Consider the following 8201-nt stretch of genomic DNA (forward strand, 5'->3'; position numbering starts at 1 on the left):
TCCATTTCTTCAGTTACTTTTAACCTGAAACAAATTTAATGTTGTAAAGCACATTGAAAGATTGATTGTCAATCACTATACCGGGGGTGGTACTGATAATTTTACAACAAGTTTCATTTGGTTCGCTTTTCAGTTGATCTAGGTCACTTATGGAGTCTGGTCATTTGGGCATGTCTGTCAGGGGTACCCCACCACAGAAACTGTCTGTCAGTGGTCATTCACTATACCTGGAGTGGTACTGGTAATTTTACAACAAGTTTCATTCGGTTCGCTTTTCAGCTGATCTAGGTCACTTATGGGGTCTGGTCATTTGGGCATGTCTGTCAGGGGTACCCCACCACAGAAACTGTCTGTCAGTGGTCATTCACTATACCTGGGGTGGTACTGATGATTTTACAACAAGTTTCATTTGGTTCGCTTTTCAGCTGATCTAGGTCAATTTTGACGTGGCAGTTACGTAAGTCTGTCAGGGTCACGCCACCACTCAAAAAGTCTGTCAGTACCCATTCCAAGTTCCTGGAGGTATAAGGCACATTTCAACACCATTATCAAGTGGTTCACTTTCCAGCTGATCTAGGTCAATTTTTCCATATCACTTTCATGCCGCTGAGGGCCACACCCACCACCAGATCCCCGGCAGACTTCAGTTTTCATAAACAGTGATGTACATACAACATCACTATGACTAAGAAAATTGGTTCGATTTTCAGCTACCCAAACCACTCCGGGCTCCCGGTCTATTATGAATAAGCAGACATTCATCAAACTATTGACTTTCAAATCAAGCATTCCACGCAAAGAATGACAGTACAACAAGAAAAGAAGAAAAGAAGACTTCAGAATGAATAAAAAGACAATAGACAACACACAAACAAATGAATAGCAACGGGTAAGACTAAAATATGCATCGTCAGCAGAACTTGTATTCCATTAAAGTAAATGACAGCGCTTATGGGATCCATCTGAAAGACCATACAAACACGGTAATTGAATTTGGAAACATACAATTGTTCAAAATTTGCCGTTAAAACAACGGTAAAAATCCTGGAATAAAAGTTGCCTGGTTTTTTCCGTTTTAAAAACGGATATATTGACGTAAAGGAATGATATTACGGTCACTATGGCGTAAAAGATGAAATCAAAGTGGGGTTTAAAATATGGTCGCCTGTATTTTACTGAAATACGGTTAAGAATTGTATATTTTTACGGAAATTTTTCGATTAAAACTACGTCTTTTTTTTCTTCAACAGTGTAATAAAGAATTAATTCTCTTCCTTAATGATTCGTTGCCAATTTAGGAAAGAGAAGAAAGATTTGTTCTTTCACTTTTCTGTTTGCGCTGTTTCTATCACAACTTTGTATCCTGTCATGAATCCTTCATAATTAGAAGAGAATATCCTGACCTTTGATCACTCGAGGTTTTAAACAATTTATTTATCACGTAACTATATCAATCAGGTACAGCTAGGTCTATATCTATCGTCTGCATCTATCGTCTGCTCACACTTGTATGGATTTATTTAACCGTCGGAAACTTGTGTATCATGTTTTATTACACGTTCCATAAAAGGCTTCTTTAATCTAGATAACAACAACAACAACAACAACAACAACAAAAACAACAACATCTTCCCCTATATAATAAAGAGCAAGTATCAAGTTATATACATGAATATATTTCCTTACTGTCGCTCTGAGGGGCATACCCTGGTGAGATAGGTTACCCTGTGACGCACACTTTTTAACCGGCCCTATATAATAATAATAATAATAATAATAATAATAATAAGTCATTATCCTTCTTGCAATGCTACTCTGAAATTGCAGAGGTGTTGTGGTAACCTCAAAGTACAGTACGTTGGCCACGGAGTTGATAGTTGAGTCTAGGCGTTGACATTATCTCAAATCAAGTCTACAAATATAATCGAGATTTACCCCAAAGTCATCAGGGTTAACAAAACCGATTGATATTGTCCGACTCAGTGGTGATAACTGATGGGAAAATTGTATCATTGATTGAATGTTGTTCATTGAGACAGGAGTAGAAAATTTTATCACTTGTCAAATCGATTTACTTTATGTGGAAGTTGTTGTTTATTCTGGTCTGAAATATGATAATATGGAGTTAATTTTACGATTTAAGAAATACGATTTAGCGTTAACTCACCAGGAGTGAAGCCAGGATTTAGAGCAAACACAGAGTTGAGACATACGGCCGTATGCTAAGAGAAAATATAGGGCCTCCAATTATAGGGCCTTCTTTATACCCTATGGAAAGTGCAGGGGAGCCCTATATTTTTCGGTGCTATGTTTAAAGCATTTTCTAAGAAAGGGTATGGTTGGTATCCCTGCATAGAGGGTGTCTGTTGTCGTCTAAACAGTTGGTATGACGGACGAATCTTTTGTTTACATTTGTGAGGGTCATTTCAACGAGTTACTGAGGACATATAGACAGTGGAAATGGCAGAAAAGGATTCTATAAGAGCAAGATACATAACTGCAAATGAGAAAACATTGCTGGTGACCTTGGTAGAGGAAAGAAGCGAAATTTTATTTGATAAGAGACATGACTTCCGCATCATCCATCGGAAAAAAAGCAATATGGGAAGAAGTCACTAGCTTATTTAATGCTGCTGGTTATGGACCTCCAAGCAGCCAGCAACAGCTGAAGAAAGTCTGGGAGAATGCAAAAGGAAAGTAAGTATTCATAAACACATTAAAGTAATAGTACTTTTGACTACTTCCTGCATACATAAGGAAGCATCAGCTTAGGGAATGGCGAGGGTGGGTTTTATTTAGGCTATATGTAAAGGATAACATACTTTTGAAATGTTGAGCAAATAAATAATTCTCATTGCAGTTTGTACTATTCTTAATTTCAGACTTCATACTGGTTAGCCTAATTGTTTGGCTTTTATTCATAATTTAAGGCTATATACTGTGTAGCCTAATTATTTGGTCTTAATTTCAGGCTATATACTTGTTAGCCTAATTGCTTGGCTTTTATTCTTAATTTAAAGCTATATACTGGTTAGCCTAATTATTTGGTCTTAATTTCAGGCTATATACTTGTTAGCCTAATTGCTTGGCTTTTGTTCTTCATTTAAGGCTATATACTGGCTAGCCTAATTGTTTGGTCTTAATTTCAGGCTATATACTGGTTAGCCTAATTGTTTGGAACAAAGATATTCATTTAACCACTTAACTGTTGTAAAAATTTCAGAGCAAAGAAACAGCATGCAGCATAAAAGCGAGAAACTATTAGGACAGGTGGTGGTGCTCCTCCTAAGCCTGAAGATGAAGAGACTGCTAAAATCCTCACTATCATAAGTGAGGACCTTGATGGTGAGGAGAATGAACTGGACTGTGATGCACTTCAGAGTACTGGTAAGTCTTACTTTGCATATTTTACTGATTTTCATACAAATGTTTTGTTTCTCTATTAATTTTTTCCCATAAAATTGAGAGGAAGTCACTTGTTTTACGCATATCCCCTACCTATCCATTTATAAAGAAGTTAAATTAGCTACTATTTGGTAATATTCTTGTAAGTCGTAAGGAAGCATTTAATGTAGTTGAAATTATGGAAGAAAAGTTGTTTGTCTTGGCCTAAAATGTAAGGTTATAAAGATGGAACTCTGTTGAATAAAAAAGGGGGTTTGGGGGCTACAGCCCCCCGCTAGGAAATAACCAATTTAGTGCCAGGTTAGTTAGGCATTATATGTTTCTTGTCACATCTTGGATTATCTCAAATTTCACCATAACCTAACCTTTTCTGTGAATTAATATACTTACTGCACAAGAATCGGTAATAGTATAGAACACCACGCTCTCCATTTACTCCAATATAATGTAATCCTGCAGTTCTCACCTTCTTGCACAGTAATTAGGTGGTTATTTAAATTCTGGGAAAGCAATAATTAGCAGGATATGTTGAAGAGGGGAGAAGGGATTATAAAAAGAAAATAGCTCGGTTTCCTCACTAAACGACATGGAACTGACATCAACATAGTCAACTAAACAAAAGTTTGTGATGCCAGCGTACATAAACAGAAGTTCGTGATGCCAGCGTACACTTAATTTACTGTATATTCAAAATATATTTAATTAAAATGGATTAATTACTCAAAAGTGTCCTTAAAATATGCAATTTACAAATAGTGACACTTTTGAGTAATCACAATTCTTGATTAAGTATATTCTGAATATACAGTAAATCAAATGTACGCTGGCATCACGAACTTCTGTTTATGTACGCTGGCAAAACGAATTCTGTTAGGTTGATGACGTTGACATGTCAGTTCTATGTCGTTTAGTGAGGAAACTGAGCTATTTTCTTTTTTTACCCCTCCCCCCCTCTTCAACATATATTGCTAATTATTGCTTTCCCAGAATTTAAATAACCCCCTGATTACTGTGCAAGAAGGTGAGAACTGCAGGATTCCATTATATTGGAGTAAATGGATAACGTGGTGTTCTATACTATTACACAAGAATCATGTCCAACAGGGTGTGACTCACAACTGTGTGATTGTTAGGATTAGGTAAATCATTCATCACTTGAATATTTGCTTTACTTGTAGGGAATCTTTTATAGAATTAGGAGGAATTAGTGGCCCCACAGTTTGCAAAAGTAATGTTCTCCAGTACAATCATAGCATTACTTTTTTTTTTTTTTTTTGTCTTTTCGGGACAACCACATACTGGGCAGATATGTGAGATATTCTTTGATTCCCAAATAACGGCACAGCACACTGACAACTTTATACACTCCATCATAACACCTCCCAAACTCACCTCAACTTCATTCAACATAACACAGAGCACACCAGCTGGCAAAGTCTCCTCTCAACAGGCTAACGTGACACAAGATACTCAAACAAACACACCCACCTCTATACAGTTTAATACCAGAGACACCCCAACAGAATACACACCAACACCTGGCCAATCAAATTATACCTCGGCCCAAAATCGCCGACGAACAACAAAGTTCACTGAGGAGGCCAGCTTTGAAGCTTCTCTTGAAATGCAACAGAAGGAGCATGAAAAGATAATGGAAAGCCTCAGCTTAGATATTGAAATTAAGTAAGAAAAACTAAAAAAATTAAAAAGGAAAATAAGGATGCAAATTTTTGTCTCCAGGCTCATCAAATCTGGGTTGATGTGGGCAAGAAATTGTTGGAAGTAACAGGGGAATTAGGACAGGTAACCAAAAGAATTTGTGATAAACTCGATGCTTTAAATTGATCCAATGTCACTTCAAGTTTTTTCAGTGCAATATATATTATATATTTTGGCTGTGATGAAACTGTGCATTGTGTTCTAGTCTGCAATGTATTTTGACTACTGTACTGTATATTTTTGTGGAAATTAAAATTACAAATAACTGTTTCTGGTTTATTTTCCAAACATGTACCATATATATATACTTTGAATTTCGTTTTTGGTAACTTTAAGCCTAGTGGGGGTGATTATTTTTTTCCTAAGCAAAATATTCTCTGATGATTTGCTCTTTTAAAGACTCCTTGGATATTTCTCATTGCTTGCGGTTGCTGCCTCAATTCATCCTAATGTATGTTTCCTTGGGCTTCTGGGTCATCTGCATCATGAAGTTCATGAATTACATTATCCGGCTCAGGTACTCTGTAGACGATGGCCAAATTGTGGAGAACTGCAGCAGCAGCAATTATGTGTTTTGTGTTTCTCATAGAAGTCCTCATTTTCTTTCCAAGGCAAGCAAATCTTCTTTTTAATAGTCCAAATGCTCTCTCAACACTATTTCGCGTTCTTATGTGAGAAGCATTATAGCGGGTCTCTCCACGGCCATGAGGAGCTGTCAGAGGAGTCAACAAATATTCACGACATGGATAGCCACTGTCACCCAACAAGTGTCGAGGCAGAATACCATCTTCGAGTTCCTGACAGAGTCGACTATTTTCAAAAATATTGCTGTCATGTGCACTGCCAGGCCACCGAACTACAATGTTGTAAAGCTGCAACTGAGGACCACAGACTGCTTGTACATTAAATGAAAAATAACGTTTTCTGTTGCGGAAAACTTCAGGACGCGGGTGACTTGGCATCTCAATTGCAATATGAGTGTAGTCAATGCACCCAATTACACCTGGCATTCCAGCTATAGTCATAAATTCATGCTTGATCCTGGTAATATTATCTTGGTCTGGAAACTTGATGAACTCTGCACACAAATTTCCAATTGCATATGCTACCTTGCCATCACATCTACTAACAAAAGACTGATACCTCACACCAATCTGATATACCAAGTTGGTCGTTTCCAGTGGCAATGTATCTCAATCCAATTAGGACCTGCAGGTGAGAAGGCACAGGACAGCCTGTGGAAAAAGAAAAAATCATGAAATACTTCAATCAAACCATGTCCAGGCATAATTCTCAATTGTTTTTACTTAAAAATTGTATAATCTTTTACTGTATTAAGCATAATAACTCTAGGCAGCATCATATAACCTTTCAAATAACACATTTTGCAGAAACCAATAAAATAACTTGCCTAAGTAAACTAAGTACAGCAAATGCCTCAACCTTTTTTTACCAATGGCACACTTAAGATCTCACAAGAATACCACAGTATATAGTAGACTTGGCAAAAATTAAAAGGGTATTCATGTAATTATAAGATAGAACTACAGACATAGAAAAATACCGGGTATAAATAAGAACTTATTTTACTTCAGTAAATATCACCATACTGTTTGAATTAGTTGGAAAGCATTATTTTTCATTCATGTAAAACCAAAATCTATACCCATTTTTCGTATTTTCAGGTGTGCCTTGACAATGTTTCGCAACACACTTCTAATAATCTTGTGGCATATCATTGTGCCTTGGCAAACTGGTTGAGAATCACTGCAGCACAGTATACAGACATGAAAATTACTTTTGCTTGTGCTTACAGGTAATGAAGGCACCTTATGTACTGTACCTTCCTGGTACATTATCATTAAGGAAAGGTTATTAAATAAGTATAAATGAGCATTATATCACTCACGAATGGCTCATCACATAACATATAAGCACAAAAGCAATGTGATAACGACTCATGCCTACCTCTGTTGCTGAGAGCATTGGGCAGTCGATGCTCTATCTTTGCAATCAGTGAAAGTGTGCATTCTTTACTTAATCGGAACCTCATCAGAAGTTCTTCCTCTATCATGGCATGGAATGGGTTGCTTCGGTCTGTCACAACCCTTCGTATGTGGCCATGCTGATAGCGCTGAAGGTTTCTGATATGACGGAATTGTCGGTATATGCTGAAATATATGAAATATACGTGTAATGTAAGACTCATGAAATGTTTGTTAGCCTAGTGTTTAACTCTACAAAACCTAAGCTGCCACCCTTGACCCCTGGCTAGCTCAACAGCAGCCCTCCACAGTCCACACTGCACAGCTAACTTACACTTTAGTAGACTAGGCATAAACTTAGATGCACGATGAAATTCCCAAATTAGGTTCAAATTGGTTTTTACACTTTTCAGATGATGATCATACTAGAAATCCACCCTAGGCCTACTCTAGAAACCATCTAAATTATCTTACAAAGTTATGAACGAACCCTAGGTTAGACGGTTTCATTGTAGTGTATTACAGGGCAATATAACCTAGAAAAAAAGCTACTTTGTAACCTTTGAACTAGTCAGGTGTCCGCCATTTCGAGTGAGATTTATTTTTTCGTATTTTACGATGGAGGAAATTATAGATACTTGTAACGGCTGCAGTATTCCGTACCTAAAAGCATTTGCTAAATTCCATGGTTATTTTTATGATTCTTTTGCCAATGTTGATATTTTCCTGAAATCACACATTGTAATTCCTCAACGCTTGCAGTGCCCCAAGTGTTGTTCCCCCCTATCTTACAGGAAAGATATTCACGTGTTTTATTGCAATACCTAAATCACCATACCTAAAACCAAAAAGAAACGTCGTTATACCGTGGTTATACCGTTACTTCCTATAAAGGTACATTTTTGGGAAAAAGTCGTCTACCCCCATGGAAGACTCCCGTGACCCGCAAGTTTCGGCGTCTTGTTCGTAAAGGTAAGTGGAGAATTTTACCGTTTTCAGTAAATACCTGAGGTTTGTGACCTGTCATACTACTAGGATAGGTTAGGTGGGTTTGTTAGGTTCTGTGCCCTTTTTGTACTTTTTATATATTGA

At 37.1% G+C, this 8201-nt stretch overlaps 2 pseudogenes; one reads left to right on the forward strand and one right to left on the reverse strand.

Moving 5' to 3' along the window:
• Positions 1 to 2460: 2460 nt before the first annotated feature.
• Positions 2461 to 5250, forward strand: LOC137650580 (myb/SANT-like DNA-binding domain-containing protein 3; annotated as a pseudogene).
• Positions 5251 to 5485: 235 nt separating this feature from the next.
• LOC137650581 (putative nuclease HARBI1) lies at positions 5486 to 7198 on the reverse strand (annotated as a pseudogene).
• Between the last annotated feature and the right edge of the window lie 1003 nt (positions 7199 to 8201).

This window comes from Palaemon carinicauda, chromosome 12 (assembly GCF_036898095.1).
Source record: "Palaemon carinicauda isolate YSFRI2023 chromosome 12, ASM3689809v2, whole genome shotgun sequence".
NCBI classification, from domain to species: Eukaryota; Metazoa; Arthropoda; class Malacostraca; order Decapoda; family Palaemonidae; genus Palaemon; species Palaemon carinicauda.